Source organism: Tachysurus vachellii, chromosome 16 (assembly GCF_030014155.1).
Source record: "Tachysurus vachellii isolate PV-2020 chromosome 16, HZAU_Pvac_v1, whole genome shotgun sequence".
In the NCBI taxonomy this organism is placed as follows: domain Eukaryota; kingdom Metazoa; phylum Chordata; class Actinopteri; order Siluriformes; family Bagridae; genus Tachysurus; species Tachysurus vachellii.
The window spans coordinates 4,468,098-4,485,745 of record NC_083475.1 but is presented as its reverse complement, the minus strand read 5'-3'; the positions used below and the strand labels follow the sequence as shown (position 1 = coordinate 4,485,745).

Genomic DNA, 17,648 nt, shown 5'->3' with positions numbered 1-17,648 from the left:
CCACTTTCACTTTCGGAAGAAGGAGTCATGTGTCGGTCAGGGTTGAGTCGACTCTTTGAACCGGCTCTTTTGGTGAACGTAGGAAACGGATTGACTAACGCAAAGGTGAGTAAAAGTGCAAGAAAAAAGTGGTGTAATACTGTAAGATTCTATGAACAAGTTAATATACATGTAGATTAGTCTGAGCTTGTTATTATGAAGTGTGATGAGTGATTAGAGTGATTGAGATATTTGTCTGTTAGTGTAAAACCTTTGGACTGGAAGTGTAAGTATATATTTTAATGATATCCATATGGCCTTAAAATGTCTTTTCACTGCTTCCCAGCCCACTACATCAATTTCAGACCCATTCCCACAGATTGTTGATATGTTTTGTCACTTCAGGGTTTGTTTTGGTGATCATTTAAAGGTGTGATATGTTCTGTAGTTTACACTAGTTAACCTTGTTCACTAAAATGTCTCCTCACCTTATGACTGGAGTTTTACTGTTTTTCAGGTAAACACAATGAATTTCACAACATCTGCCCTTAACTGACCAGCTGTTTAACCCGAGTTCAGCGATACAAATCAGACATTTAATGACTTTCATTTGCTGTCAGACTGCAGCACTTCCACTGCGCCCCCTGTTGTTTGCAGCTGGAGCTGCAGGAGTTTCTTGTTTGTCTCTATATGTCTCTCTACTGCATAGGCCACTAACCGGCGGACCGCGGTCCGGGTCCGGACCCAGAAGCTGTCCAATACTGAATTGTACTGAATTTATTTGATTTGACAGTCAGGTATTGATTGCCTGCAGATGTTGCTACAACTACTAGGCTACGTAAATATATATATCACACTAACTAATTAGACATTATGATCTTCCGGACCTTTGCGTCAAGAAATTTTCTCTTACTGGACCTCTTTAAATTTTAGTTGAATACCTCTGCTCTAATGTATGTACCTGGCCTGTACCACTACACACGCTTCACCCTTCCTTCTTTCACATAATGGTATGATCCTAGTCGGCTCTACCATGTGATTGGCCGCATGGTGTGCCCATCAAAATAAAGTCCTGCCTCCGCTACGTGGATTGAACGGTCTGTACGGCTGAAGATTCGACTCTCCCGACGGGAGTCGGCTCTTCACGTTCACTACAAAGAATCGACTCTTAAGAGACGAGAGTTTTCTGTCACGTTGTGTTTAAATATTCTCTGGATCCCTTTTTTTTTATCTTTCACACCAGTCCTCAGTAAATCTCAGGATAGTCTCCAAAAGTGTTTGTGTGTTTGTTCATTGTTCTTTAGTACTGTTCAGTCTCCCTGAATTCTCTGTCAGTCCTCAACATGTCTGAATGTGAGTGTAAAAGACAGTCCCATTCACATGGTGTATTTCAGGATTGCCTGAGTGAAGATGAGGAGAAGACGACGTGTCCAGTGCTCCTGTGGACAGAGAGAGCTCCAACCTGGAGGAGCGAGTGAGGGAGCTGGAGGAACTGCTCTGTGAGACACACAGAGAGTGTGAGAGAAACAACAAGGTGTGTTAGAAGAAACTCACCGTACAGATATTGAGAAAAGAAGCTCATATTCAGTAGCTAGAAATATGATGAGCATGTGTTGTTTCTGTGAGGAAAATATAAATATATACTGTGTATATGGATGTTGTAGCTTAATGACCAGTTGTATTTCCTCACACACTATATTCAGTGCAATACATGATCATTATATTTATACTTTATACATTACAAACATTTTGTTTATTTATTTAACACACTTTGATTTTTTCAGCTACAGTCACATTAAAATCACTAATTCTACATTCATTAACGCTAGTTGAAATATGAGGAAGCGATGGTGTACATAATCCAAGTGGAAGACGAGAACTCCAATCTGAGGTCTGATGTGGAAACTCTAGAAGACTCAGTGCAGGAGTTGGACAGAGAGCTCGCAGTATCCCGGATAACGTGTAAAGAGATAAGAATAAGTTCCTTTAGAAATAATAGATCATAAGGTCACGATGAGTTACTCCACAGGTTATATGTAGTTTAATAAAATAAACAAACATTTAGTTTAAGATGCTAGTGTTAATTTTGAATAGAGTTAACACATTGTAGATGTGAACATTTATCTGTTATTTTTGTCCATGGCTGTGTTTTAGGAACGTGATGGAGCAAAACAGCAGCTGAGGATCCTGCATTCCGAGTGCAGTGAGATGAAGGACATTTTACTGAAGGTAAGATTTGTGTATATTTTGTTTAAGGCTTAAATCCATGTCTTTTTTTAAATTCACAGTAGTTACTCTGAAGTTACTTCCTTTCAGGTGAAGTGAAGTGTGCCAGAGGTTGACCGTATGCTCATGTCACAAAATGAGGTGTTAAAGAAGTTGTTAAAGCAGAATGAGGAGTTAATGCAGGTAAGATCTGTCATCCTTTATAGATACCTTTTAAAGATCTGCGACCTTTACAAGGAAAAATAAATGTGACCCAGAAGAGTTCATTTGAGGTAAACCTTAAATTATATATACTAATCTTTTACATAAATACCTGAGGCTCAAATCCAAAACTCAAGACTTTCCAGACCTAATGGTAGAGAGATGTGAGAGAGTCAGAATTAAACACAGGCCTTTTTATGCAATCAGCTATGACTATGACTATGAATCATGTTACAATTCAAAGGACATCTAATATAGTAAAGCATGGAACCATGAGAGATTTGGGTTTAAGTATTAAACAATAAAAAAATCTTCCAGGCCTCTCTGGATGAAGCTGAAAGCAAATACGAGAAGGCTGTGATGACCATTGCTGAACTGGAGAACAAGAACTCTGACCTGATGTCCCTGGTGACCATGCTGCAAGGTACAGTGGAGGTGACGGAGAAGCTTGATGAGACATGCAGGACGTCTGAAGACATAAGGAGGGTAAGAGAGAACATCCTTGTCTTTAGCAATAATATGAGGACACTTGACATTCATGCTGCATGATAAGTGGCACCACCAGCTACATCATCTAATTTAGTTTGCTGAAAGTGACCCACTGTAGATAATGTAATGTGTTTTGGGAGTGTGAGCAAGAGCGGGAGGCTCACGTTAAACAGAAGTTACATTGTGAAGACTTTAGGAAAGCTTTAAGTGAGTGCAGTCAGTTACTAAAGGTAAGTCATGTGTGTCAGTTGTGGGTCAGAGATGTAAATACAGTAACTCTGGGCATTTTAAACATGGATATTTAGGAACAAATATTTACACTTTAAAACATACGTGACCATGTGTGTGTGAGGGCTCTTCATGTTCCTGCTGTTTGATAAGTTAGACGGATCGATAGATACAACTTTATTGTCATTGCATTGTACAGGTACACAGCAACGAAATGCAGTTTGGCATCTACCAAAAGTGCAAAATGTACAGTAGCATTCGTGCAAAAGGGCAGATAAATATATAGCATATTTACAGCAGGTGGTATACATGAAAGCGTATACAGTAATAAATATTACAGAGTGAAAGGATACAAGATTACAAGATTATGGCATTTAAGGCGTTAGCGAGATGAATAAACAATCTACTATATACATATACATGTTATATACACATAGATGAATGTGAAATGTTGGGCAGAATGTACAGTAACAATATAAAGATACATACAGATAAAAAATAGTGCAGATGTAATGAGGAGTAAAAAAAAAAAGATAAACTATGTAATATGTACCTGTATGGTACAGAGGTTATATACAGTGTTTTGTTTTGTGTTTGTTTTGTAGTGATCTAGTGGTGTAGTGTAGAGTTCAGTAGTGCGATGGTGGATGGAAAAAAGCTGTCCCTGAACCTGCTGGTTCTGGTGCGCAAGTTCCTGTATGTCCTTCCTGATGGAAGGAGGTTAAACAGTTTATGACTGGGATGTGAAGAGTCCTTGATAATGTTGTGAGCTCTGCGCAGACATCTGCTGTGGTGAATGTGTTCAATGGCAGGTAGTTGGGTGCCAGTGGCTCGAGGTCGTAATGCTGGGGTAGAGGGAGAGGAATACCGTTCCTCAGTGCTATATTGTGCAAAACACCACACGCCCTGACAATCTTGCACACTTTTGCTGGATGGTATAAAAGTCTGCCACCCGAGGCATCCAGAGCACGCCATCTGCACCTCAGGATGCCAATGGCACGCTCCACAACTGCGCGGGCACGAGAGTGGACCTCGTTATAATGAGTTTCCTCTGCACTCTGCGGGTTTAAAAATGGGGTGAGGAGCCAGCGTCTCAGGGGGTAGCCACTGTTGCCTGCAGGTTATAGTTATATCAAAAGCAACATTGTTATAATTATATTAAAAACAAAATTGTTACAGTTTCAACTTTTTAATATTGTTAAACTCACCAAGAAACCAGCCCGTTGTGGACAATGTGACTGCAAGGCAGTGCTGATTATTATTATTATTTTTTGAATACATTTTGAATTACTAGATGTATATAGCCTACACTGTTAAAAATTGCTGTAGTTTTGACAATAGACTACTGTTTTTTAGCATTACTGTATTTTGCCATGTGGGAGCATGCATAATTGCTGTGAATTTTAGAGGTCCAATAAGATACTGTGTTTTTTTTTTTTTTTTTTAAGGTAGATCACTGTTATTGCATGTTCCTATGACTTCTGCAGTAAATCCTTTTTTAAGAAGAAGAAAAAAACAGTTGCAAAAGTTTTCGTCATCTTCAGTGGACATCTTGGGAGTTGGGACTTTCCATTGCTTGGTTTTTATGTTTATTTATATTTGTATAAATTATAAAAGCAAACAACTTGATCCATATTCCATTCCAGTTGGTGGTGATAATGCACCAATAAGCTAGGTTGCCAACCCCCAATAAACACCAAAAAAGAAGTTGGGACTTTCTACGCACTTGCATAGTAACTAGCACTCAATTTTCGCGCGCACCTCGTGCTCTACGGTTACCGGAGGAGGAGGAGGATCTCTAATGAGAGCGAGTCGAGGTGTGTTACAGCTACAATATGGAATCATTTTACATCCACGTTGCAAAATGGATAATCTAGATTATTTGTCCAATTTTATGATGAATTTGCTTGATGAGTCGTCACAGATTAACGATTAGCTGTCTATATTTTCTTCACCATTAAAGTGTGGCCATGCTGTCATTTTACTATAAGATTATTGATAACTGCTCGGTATAACATTCTTTTACATTGTTGTTGGTAGTAGACATGTAAGCTTTTAAACGTTTTAAGCTTTTAACTTGATTGTGTAGGTTTTATGCAGTTAAATAGTGTTTAACTTGACTGCCAAGCCATTAATGTTAGTTTGCAGTGCACATGCTTTATTGCTGTGCATTTATTAGCTTGTGAAGTTTATATTTGGTTATATTTAGTTGAAAATGTTTATCTGTCACTTTTGTAATAATGAGAGCAGTACAATCCTGAGTTTTGTGCAGCATGTGAAATTGCATAGAAATGTGCCTAAATCAGATTTTAGATGTGCTGTACCTGATTGCCCAGGTTTTCTTCACTGAAGTCCCACATATACAGAAATCACAGGGAACATCATCAGTCTGCTGCTAAAGAGCATCAGGCACAGATGTGTGATAAAACATTTAAATGCCGTGTAGACATTTGTGAAGTTCAATGTGGGACCCTAACACAGCTTTTGTCTCATTTAAAGAGCCATATTCAGTAAGGTCTGGAGATCCGCTCTGTAAACCATCTGATAGAGCCTGCTATGACCATGGAAACCCCAGTTTCAGATGTCGTGTCTGAGAGTGAGAGATCAGAAGTTGCAGAGCAAAATCTTTCTGAAGTTGTGGATGAAGCTCTTTTTCTAAGAAATTTAACCCTCTTCTATCTGAAACTGCAAGCTAAATTGCTATTGCCTGAGTCTACCATTCAAGGCATTGTTGAAGAATTTCAAAACATCCATGACATTGGGTAGTCATATTTTCTTAGCAAACTGAGAGAAAAGCTTGCTTTGCTTGAATTACCAGAAGAAAGGATTAATGATGTGATTGATCAGTTGTCTAGCGAGGATTTGCTGACAGCTTGTAATAGTGGAGTTCTAAGTACAGCACAGAGGAGAAAGACTACTTTCAAGCAAGATTTCCACTATGTTGAGCCAGTCCCTATTTTTTTAGGAGTCAATGAAAGAAATGGGAAAGAGTGCTTTGCTCAATATGTCCCAGTTAAACAGACCATCAGTGCTCTGTTTCAGTGCCAGTCTGTGAGGGATCAATATGAACAGATGCACTCGCAAACAGCTGAAAATGATCTGTTTTGGGATGTAAAGGATGGTAAGAATTTTTCTGAAAATTCTCTCTTTCAAAATGATCCATCATCTCTGGGTTTGATCATTTACCAGGATTCATTTGAGGTGGTACTGTAAATCCTTTAGGCTCAGCTAGAAAAAAACACAAATTACTGGCAGTTTATCTCACCTTGTCTGATATTTTACCTCACAACAGGTCAAACATACAGTAGACCACATGCAACTTGCTCTTTTGTGTAATGAGCAAGATTTTAAGTACTTTGGACCAGCTCATGTTTTTAGATCACTAATTGAAGATCTCAAAGATCTTGAGGAGAATGGTGTTGTGGTGAATGATGGCAAAACTTTGAAAGCTTCTTTGTGTTCCATCGTAGGTGACAACCTGGGATCCGACATGATTGGTGGTTTTGTCGAGAACTTTAGCTGAAGCCTACATTTCTGCAGGTATTGCACCATTGAGAGAGACTCATTCCACGCCACACCTTTAGAACCTGCTATGAAGCGAACTGTGAAGTCTTACCATAGAAACATTCAGGAACTTGCTACCTTAGGCGATAATGTAGTTGATGGAGTCAAATTTATCTCTCCTTTTAATCAGCTGAATTCTTTTCTTGTTTGTCAGCCTGGCTTGCCCCCTGCCTTGGACATGACCTCTTTGAGGGTGTTGTGGCATCTGATCTTAAGTTGTACATTGATTACTTGGTAAATCAAGAAAAATTCTTTACTTTCACAGAGCTTAATTGCTATATTAAACAGTTTAAGTACACAGGAAATGATGCTGCCAATAAACCAGCTGAGGTTAACTTGGGGGGTGAGAAGCTTTGTGGTCAAGCTGTTCAGAACTGGGGTCTCATTTATAAAACTGTGCGTAGGATCCCTACTAAAAGTTTACGTACGCCCAAAAGCCAAAAATGGCGTACGCCAAAAAAAATTCCGATTTATAAAACCGTACGTACGCACTCCTCTAAGCAATGTTCCCTTTATAAATCACAGATCACCCGCAGATGTGCGTACATGAAATCCCGCCCTGTACACGTCCATTTTTAACGATAAATAGTCAATGCAAATCACTGCGCGGGCACGAGAGTGGACCTCTTTATAACGAGTTTCCTCTGCGCTCTGCGGGTTTAAAAATGGGGTGAGGAACCAGTCTCAGGGGGTAGCCACTGTCTACTGCAGGTTATAATTATATTAAAAGCAACATTGTTATAATTATATTAAAAACAAAATTGTTACAGTTTCTACTTTTTAATATTGTTAAACTCACCAAGAAGCCAGCCATCATGTACTGCGCCTGCATTTAGTCTGTTCCCTACACTGCTATGTGTCAAGATAAAGGAATCATATGTTGAACCAGGCCAGCGTGCCACAATGTTTGTGAGGGTCATGTTGGAGTCACATATGATTTGCACATTAATAGAATGCACATGCTTTCTATTAACATAAGCAAATTCATTTTCAGAGGTGAACTTATAGCAACATGAGCACAGTCAATTGCGCCGATTACATTTGGGAAACCAGACATTGCTGCAAATTGCATTTTAATTTTGGCTTGTTCTCGCACAGTGTAGGGGAACCTGATGTATCGACTACCCATATTAAGTATACCATTCAAAACGACAGATATTATGGCACTCAGGGACGGCTGTGATATACCAGACCTATAGGGTGAGATGATAGATTCCAATAGAATTATTTCATATACAAAAAGGTCTTAGAGACAAAGTTGAGGATTACTTATATTTTTTTTTTATATAAATAATTTACCTGTCTGCCAATTCCCGCTGGAAACAGCCGGTTGCCAAGAACCCCAGAGTGGTGAGGACTTGTATTTGGACTGGGATGGCATGGTTCCGGCGTGTTGCCCTCTCTAATACTGGACCCAATTCAACACATAGATCTAAGAGCACAGCTCTAGGGAATCTAAATCGGCTTATTAGCCAGGAAATCATCATGGTCCCTGAAAACTCGTTCTCTCCTTGTTCTGCCATTGGCGTAATCCTCCAACAGTGCCAGCAGTGCCATCAGGAAGCATTACATACCCGGGTCACCGGAGGATTTATATGTTTCTAGCAATTAGACTGATCGTTAATACCTTGACAAAATCACAGAATTAATTTGTGGGCGAAAATTTCAGACGAAAATGTTATAGTGAACACATGCTTCTTCATGACGGTTTTGTAATGAACACCGTAGGACCGATGATGAGTAGCGATTGTGCTTCATGACTGTATTTGCAGACTTTGGCATTTTATGATAGCTATATGTACATTAAGGAAAATATTTCGTTTTTACACTTCGCTCTGCAGTTCTCTAATAAAAGGGTATTTCATGCTATTCTGTATCACATGTAGTCGCGCCATCTTCTCCTGCGCTCCCGTTGTGGACAATGTGACTGTAAGGCAGCGCTGATTATTCATTCATTCATTCATTCATCTTCTACCGCTTATCCGAACTACTCGGGTCACGGGGAGCCTGTGCCTATCCTCAGGCGTCATTGGGCATCAAGGCAGGATATACCCTGGACGGAGTAGCGCTGATTATTATTATTTTATTTTTAATACATTTTGAATTATGTTTGGATTTTACTAGATGTATACAGCCTAAAACAATCAGCACAAATAACACTGTTGGATTTAATCTTCATGATAATGTGGAAATAGCGTATGAAATGGAGTGAAAATGAAATGTAATTAATTCTTATAATCGTTCTTCTCACATGTATTTTCTACAATCTAACTTCAGTTCACGACCTCACCATCTGTGTCGCCAATTCCCTTTGTCTCCAGAATGTGCGTACGCACAGCTCAAAGTTTGCTTAAAGGTGCGCACATTTTCCCGTCAAGTTTATTTTTTATAGATCACAACCTTTGCGCGAAAACTGGCGTACGCACGTTTCCAGCCCCGTTTTGTGCGTACGCACGCTTTATAAATGAGACCCCTGGTGTCTTCTAAGACTTTTACCAGTTAGTGTTGGACACCGAATTAAGGATCCAGAATCAGAAGGGTGGCAGCTCGTTCTACTCCTCAGACAAATTGTAGACCTAATTTGTGCACCAGCAATACTGGCAGATCAGGTTGCTTATCTGAAAGTGCTCATTGATGAGTACATTCATTTTAGGTATGTGACTTTCCCTTCTAAGCCTCTCAAGCCTAAACATCACTACTTGTGCCATTACCCACAGCTTATAAAACAAACCACTCATTCGCTTATGGACTATGCGGTTTGATAGCAAACATACCTATTTTAAACAATGTGCTAGAAAAGTGCACTTCAAAAATGTATGTGCACTTCAAAAATGTATGTGCAACACTTGCAGAAAGGCACCAGCTTCTCCAAGCCTATTTAAGTGCTGGAAACCTCTTTCAGCTTTCTGTGCAAGTTGAAAAAGGCTCTGAATTTTATTCTTGTGATTTTTAACGAAGCGATCAGGGAATCAGTTGATCATTTTGATTTTCAGCCAGGCAATACATTAGTAGCTACTGAAATCACTTTGAAAGGAACAAAGTACAGGAAAGGCATGGTTGTTCTTTTGGCCAGTAATGATGAGGGTTTGGAGGTTGGCAGAATTAAACTAATTCTTGTTCACCAGAATTCTGTGGTTTACTTTGTGTCTGAGAAACGGTGTGCTGTGCGGTTGGTGGATTTGGGTGTATACTGCATAACAGATGAGGACCCAAGACATGTCTGTGTACTTCAAGAGGATCTATTAGATTATTACCCTCTCCAGGAGTATAACACATGTGGCTTGTCTGTGATTGTGTTACACTCTTTTCCATCTTTTTAAGGTATGTCTAATTTAGAGGAAATAAAACTTGCCATCTCCTCTTCGTTACCTGGTCTCTCTGATGAAACGCTTCAAAAATTTATCCATGGTCTTTCTGCTATTGGTGTTGAGACAAAAGATGACCTCCGGTATGTTGAAGACCTCATGGAATTCCTCAGCCCTATACAATGCCGCAAACTACTGAATGCATGGAAAAATGAAGGTATTTTTTATTTGATTTGACTAATGTCCATTTGTCAAATATTGTAAAATGTTTAATGTTCAAATTTAATATATATTTTTTTAATTTGGTTATTTGTGTTAGAACAATTCAGCTGCTCGACTCCCCAATGATAATCGCGTCAAGTTCTTTCGGATATATCAAGCCCAGGATCAGAGAGTTCTACACCATCTCGTTCTATTGCTTGCTTTTCAGCATCTTGCGCCTGGGCTGAAACATTTAAGGAAGTCATCAAACATTTCAAACATTTGGGAAGTCATGCCTTCCGAAATTAAACTGGCCATTGCAAATAAAAAAAGACCATCACCAGCTGATTGAAGGAAGCTAGTAAGAATGTTAGTGGATAACATGCAAAAACATGAAGTAAACCCATCAAAGGCACAGTGTCAGATTGTAGTGCAGAATATTGTTAAGCAGTACCCGGACAGCTTTGCTGATGTTCTGTCTGATGGAACAAAAATAGGTAGTGGGTATGCCTCTTTACTCTTACAAGTTAAAACCCGTGTTGAACATGTAAACAGACACAACACTTTAGCTCGTCGGAGAAAAGAACGACTACGATCATCATGTTAGAACCATAAGCCATAACCATAGGAGAAAATGATGACACTCTAGAAGAGAAGCGCAAGCAAATGGTGCTGCTTCATTCTACTGAAGAAATGTCTGGAGCCAATAGAGGAGAACTTCACAAGTTGATGGAGGTCACATATTACCGTCAGCGCCGTGATATAAACGCCACTCCACCACTGTCTGGACTAAAGAACTCATGGCCTTACCTGTTTTGTCTGAAGGGGATCTTTTTACATTTCCAATTGCTTACTGACATCTCACTGCTACAAAAAATCATGGAGAGCATTGAAGGGAAAGGAAAGAGGATTCTAAGATTTATTCAAGAAAAGCCAACAAACAAAGAGGTGTGTGCTGTTCTGTCAAAGTATCAAGAGGGAAATTCTCTGGTCCTGTGCATCTTAACTCTTAATGGCCCATTTCAAAGAGAGAACAGAATCACTTCTAATTGAAGCTGATGTAAGTATAACATTTAGATTTTTAATGTCTTAAATATTTAATTGCAAATATTTAATGCAAAATTCATTTTTGTTTTTCTTAGGCAGCAGCAACTGCAGCCGACATGGAAAGAGAGGGATTACCGGATTCACCCGCATTGATCATCCAAGGTTTGTTGCTTTACTTTGTGTCTGTCTCCATCAATTATTTGCTTTCTAGCTCTTGTACATCTTTGTCCTGTACTGTTTTTTTTTTCTTCTCACTTTAATGGCCATTTTAAAAATTGATTTTTGCCACCTCTGTTCCTGTATTCTATTTCACAATTATATTCTCATTCCTATATTCCTTCCATAGTTAGCTCTCTCTGTGCCCTGTTTTTGTTGTTGTTGTCTCTGAACCATTCTCTCTCCTTAACAAAAATCCTTATTAGTAACATTAGTCTTCAGTATAAATCCCATAGTGTAAAGTGTCTATCTAAAAATTTAAAATTACATCATGATTTTGTCATGGACGCGGGGATAAAAACGGACCCAAGTGCAGGATAGCGTAACAAAAACGGGGATTTATTAACAAAAAAAACACCGAACAGGAACACGGACTCACGACAGGACAACAACAAAAGACAACAGAGGATTCCGCGCTGCACAAGGCAACGTGGCTCAACTAAATAGTACTAATAATTATCATGACACATGAGGGACAGGTGTGCAGAGGCAGGGAGGAAAAGACAAGGTCGGGGCAGACACGTGAACACAGAACATAAACAAAAAGGCACATGGCCAAAGTCCGGGCAGAGTCCTGACAGATTTACTCACCCACAAGCCATCCCAGGTGTATATGACTTTTTTCTTTCAGACAAATACAATCAGTTGTTTTAAAGAATGTCCTGGCTCTTCCAAGCTTTAAAATGGCAGTGAATTGATGATGAGATTTTAAAGCTCTAAAAAGTGCATCATCCATCATAAAAGTAATCCAGTAAAAAGTAATTCCAGGGGGTAAATAAAGACCCTCTGAAGCGAAGCGATGTGATTGTAAGAAAAATATACATTGTTGAACTAGTCGACTTATGCCAAAAGAAAGTAACTCCCTACATGATGTATGACGTAGGAGTAGTGTATGATTTAACGCCTCTCGTAACAAATAGGGCTGTGTAACAAACTCAAGGTCTTCTCTTATATCAATATCCTCAGAAATTTGTCTTTAAAAATTCTTGTTTTAGACTTCTAATTTGAGTTTTTTTGTTGTTTTTTGCTCTATCCTCTGCGCTTCCATGTTCTTCGTTACGTCAGGTCGGAGTTCACTCTTTCGCCATAAATATGCTGAAAAGTAGATATTTTAATTTATATGGTTTTAAATACGGATATTTTTCTTAAACAAATGCATCGCTTCACTTCAGAAGGCCTGAGCCATGTGGAGTACTTTTATGATCGATGGATGCACTTTTTGGGCTTCAAAATCTTGCCTGTCATTCACTACCATAATAAAGCTGAGAAGAGCTAGGACTTTTTTTTTTTTTTTATGTAACTCCGATTGTATTTGTCTGAAAGAAGAAAGTAATTTACTCCTAGGATAGCGTGAGTAAATCATGGTAATTTTCACTTCATTTCATTCTTTTCAGACTATCCCTTTAACATGAGCTATACAACACTTATTAAATTATGCCCTGCCATATTCTTATTTTATTTTTTATAGGTGAATCCATGACCCCAAGCAAATGGATGTTGTCTGTCGAGAGGGAAGTTGTCCTGGGCCCATTTTCAGAGGCATTTGTTGAGGGCCTGGCAGCATTGTTTGCGACCTATTACAACTTAAATCTTGCTTATCAGGATGACGCTGCATGCACGCTGGAATTTATTCAGAGGTATTTAAATTCAGAGCATAAAATCTTATTCAATATTTATTGTTACTTTCGTACGTTTTTTTTAGGTTTTCAATTTAGGATAGTTTATCAGAATTAGATATTTTATGGAAAAGTTTTCAAATGAACAACAAAAAATTGCTAACCACATACTGAATAGAGAATTATTTTATTCACTGCATGTTACTAAAAAGTGCAAGGTGCATCAGGATTAAAAACTAGACGAGCACAAGCAGATGCTTCAAGTTGCTTTTCTTCAGTACTTCCATTCCAGCAAACATTCACTCTTTTTTCGTTGTAGACTATTTAAGAATAATCACCTGGATTCTATTAGCAAGAGTAGAATGCCAAGAGTATAGCAGTTAAGTATAGCACAACTGTAGCAAATAATCTATTATAAATATGCAAATCATTCAAATACTACAAACAATGCAAAAACCGTATAAAAAATAAAAGAAATTATTATAATGACTAAAATAACAGTGAAAGATAATTAAAAAGAATAGCAATTCTATAATGTCCCATGTTGTCCCAACTTTTTTGGAGCGTGTTGCAGCCATCAATATCTAAACTTGTTTATTTATTAAATACAAATAAGTTGGAAATATTTTCTTTGTACTTTTTTTTCCCCCCAGTTAAAGTTGAAAGAGTATTGACATCACAGATTCTTGATTTTATTGCATTTTACAAAATGTGGTTGCACTTCCAATACAGTACAACTACCTTATCTTAAATCTCTTAAGGAGATCATTTAACAGCTGTATAATCACTGCAGTCTTCCTGTAGACAATGCACTAGATGCAGTGGATTGCAGTGTGCAATGATTTACATGTTCTATAGCCAAATTTTTAGAAATGCGATTTTAAATCTGTATATAATTTGTACATTTTGTTTATTGTAAACATGGAAGGCTAAATATTTTTACATTAATTTCTGATCAAATTAAATATGACCCTAACTCTTCATTGAAATTAAATGTAATTTGAATTGTCTGACTAATTTTGAATTTTATTTTTAAGTGTATAATGTTTTTGATAATTAGATGGTGTGTGTGTGTGTGTTTTTTTTCTTTTCCACAGAGGACTTGTGGGCATCAACCCAGAAACTGGATCAAAAGTTGCTGCTGGAAAGCGAGACAAGAAAATGCATGGAATGAACCCACATGTATGCACACTGTTGTGTAAACTAATGGACTTTAAATGGCTTGTCATTTAAAGTATTCCAATAGAATTAGACTCGGATTTCCAAGTTCATATTCTTGCCTTTAAGGAAGGCACAGTTCAGACCATTTCTTTAGTTAATGACTTCAGAACAATCACTTTAGGAATGTGTGCACTGCATAGTTAATATTTAAGTGCTGCTGTTCTCTGAGGTTTTTTCCAAGGCTAAAGCCTTACAATGTGCAATCTCTCTTTTTTTTTTTTTTTTAAATTGTTTCACCAAATACATTTTGGAATCTGGTTATGTTAAATAGCCATTACAATAAATTTATCTTAGTGAACCTGTTTTTGTGAGTTTTATTTGACAAAAATGCTTTAACTTACAGCAAACAAATAGTGAATTGAATTCCACATCAAATGCTCTAATTTACTGTAAAATGAATAGCAGTACATGTAAGTTCATTGTTGCTCTTGTAATTTCACTTTCATTCATAAACATTTCGACTTTAATTTTAGTTACAGCTGTAAAAAATGTACAGCATATATACATGTATATAAGGCAGTGTGCTGTGTTTTTTATTAATTAACTGTGTAGTATTATTTGCAAACAAAGTTGCCAGTAAGTTATTGTAAATTTCAGTTAATTTTTTACAGTATATAAGGCAGTGTGCTGTGTTTTTTACAGTACAATTGTAGTTAATGATTTACAGTACTCTTGGAAATTTTACAGTATTACTGGCAACCAAAGTTGCCAGTAAGTTACTGCAAATTTTACAGTTGATTTTTTTACAGTGTAAAACAATCGGCACAAATAACTGTTGGATTTAATCTTCATGATAATGTGGATTGTAATGAGTCTGTCTGTTTTGCCCTGTTTCTGTCTGCTGTCTGCCTTGCTGTTAATTGTTTGCTCCGCCCACTCATTTGTTACCATGGACACTAACTGCACTAACTTTGTCTCCAGAATGTGCGTACGCACGTCTCAAAGTTTGCTTAAAAGGTGCACATATTCTCCCGTCAAGTTTATAGATCACAACCTTTGCATGGGAACTGGCGTACGTACGTTTCCAGCCCCGTTTTGTGCGTACGCATGCTTTATAAATGAGACCCCAGATGACTTGTGTTTTTCTTGCACACTGGAAATCATTCCCCTTAAGCAAGTTTTTACCTCTATATCCTGATGAACTTGTTAATTAGCTGACATTCTGCTCCATGACTATGTTTTAGGAGAATGAGCAAGAGCTCAGAGCTCACAATATCCAGATATCACAGTATGAGCAGATGAATAACACACATGAGAAGTTACTAAAGGTAGGTTTTTCTTCTCAGGTTACCAAGCCTGATGTTGCAAATTGAATGTGTGTGTGTTCTTGTTTACTTACCAATGAGATTTCTCATGTCTAAATCTATGTATAGAAACAAAACGCTGAAGCTGAGAAGAGATAGGAGCAGGAAAAGGAGACCAATGCTCATCTGGTGAAAGAGAAGTTAGATCGGATGTCCCAGGTAGAGAATCTGAAAGGCAAAGTGGAGGGTTTGGGTGAACTGCTGGCTGAAAAACGCAGGCAGTGTGCTGAGGCCTTGTTGGTAATTCAGAAAACCCTTCTGTTAAGCAGTTCCTTTAGAAATAACCCGAGGGCTTGTTATGTTCCTGTTACATAATGTTACAATGCAGGTTGTGTACTCTCTCTTCCAAAAGTATTGTAACAGCAAGATCAGATCTTTGTTTTGAAGGCTTAAGGTAATATCTGACAGTAGATCAGAGAATTATTGATTTCAGCTTTCATTTCCTGATACTGCTGATACAGTTAATTTAAGCAACATTCATGCAGTCAAATATAAAGTGCCATTTGCTTTAATCACCTTAAAGACAGTCTGTTCTTATACTTTTGTTCACCTCTAAATCATCTGTTCTGCCACAATTTTTTTAACCCATCTAGATGTAAAAATCAGGAAATGAAAGCTGTAAATCTGATCTATTACCTCTTTAATATTTCAAGAGTACACTACTGTAATGATGGGTCATAACGCAGAGGATCCATATGCAAGCTTTTTTAACTCACTCGTAAACAACAGGCAGAGGTCAATACCAGCAAACACGACAATGTAGAAAAGGCAGAAATTGTAATTGAAGAGCAGGCAGTAGGTCAGGGAAGGCGGCGGCAAGCAAGCGACTGAGGGAAACCAGAACAAAGTAAACCAGGTAAACACAGGACAGCGCGCACTCAGACTGACAGCCATAGGAAATTGAGACTTCACACTGTTCAAGTGCAGTTATATAGGAAGTGGGTAATTGGCAGCAGGTGGCGGTGTAATCAGTCCCGGTGAGAGGATTATGGGAGATGCAGTCCTGTTAGTACTTGGGGGGAAGGTTCCCTCTGGTGGCGACCGGAAGGCGAGGCAGGTGATTCAATCATGACAACTACATACTTGGACAAAAGACAAATTCATGATACTCTGTTTCCTGTTTATGATACTGTAGATGTGAACTTTAAGTAGTAAACATTTGAACCTCTTTTGCTCTCTGGATGTGTTTTAGGAGTGTTCCATTGCAAAGAGCATTCAAACTATGACCAAATCGAAGGAGGAGACTTTAGAGTAGGAAAAAGAATCAATTAGGGTTTGCTTTTCTTCTGTCACAACCACAGCTGTTATTGTGAAGTGTGTGTGTCTGTCTGAATGTGTGTAGTAGTAAATAACTTTGTTAAACGTCCAGGTCTCTCTGAGTGAAGCTGAGATGCAGTACAGTGAGGTGATGAAGACCAATACTAAGCTGGAGAATGAGAACAGTACCCTGCAGTTCACTGTGGTCAGACTGCAAGACTTGGTGCATAACTTAAAGAAAGAGCTCTCTGAGACCAAGAGAACGTGTAATGGGGCACTGAGAGTAAGTTAGAAAATCCTTGCGTTAAAATCCTTGCATTGCGTTCCTTTTTATTAGAAGTAACATTATGAAATGAAGATCTCACGCATTGTTGTAACAAAAATGCAAAAAAAACAGGAAACCCATATTTATTGGCACCTCTGCTTAATGATAAAATTCTAGTGTCTTCTTCTTCTTTCGGCTTTTCCCTTCAGGGGTCGCCACAGCGAATCATCTCTCTCCACCTATCCCTATCTTCTGCATCCTCAACACTTGCACCCACTAGCTTCAAATCCTCATTAATTACATCCATATACCTCCTCTTTGGCCTTCCTCTTTGCCTCCTGCCTGGCAGCTCCATGTCCAACATTCTCCTACCAATATACTCACTCTCCCTCCTCTGAACATGTCCAAACCATCTTAATCTTGCCTCCCTAACTTTGTCCCCCAAACGTCCAACATGGGCTGTCCCTCTGATGTACTCGTTCCTAATCCTGTCCAATCTTGTCACTCCCAAAGAAAACCTCAACATCTT

The 17,648-nt window shown here is 38.4% G+C and overlaps 1 long non-coding RNA gene across 2 annotated transcripts; it reads left to right on the top strand.

Moving 5' to 3' along the window:
• Positions 1-46: 46 nt before the first annotated feature.
• On the top strand, positions 47-14,656 carry LOC132858966 (uncharacterized). 2 transcript variants are annotated; one of them, XR_009649676.1, is made up of 12 exons: positions 47-105; positions 1,374-1,513; positions 1,809-1,941; positions 2,134-2,208; positions 2,296-2,388; positions 2,725-2,892; positions 6,594-6,663; positions 10,009-10,209; positions 10,312-11,253; positions 11,336-11,402; positions 12,925-13,093; positions 14,170-14,656. It is a non-coding gene; the product is annotated as an uncharacterized LOC132858966 (long non-coding RNA). The 2 variants fall into 2 exon arrangements; XR_009649677.1 differs by lacking the exon at positions 6,594-6,663.
• Positions 14,657-17,648: the final 2,992 nt, after the last annotated feature.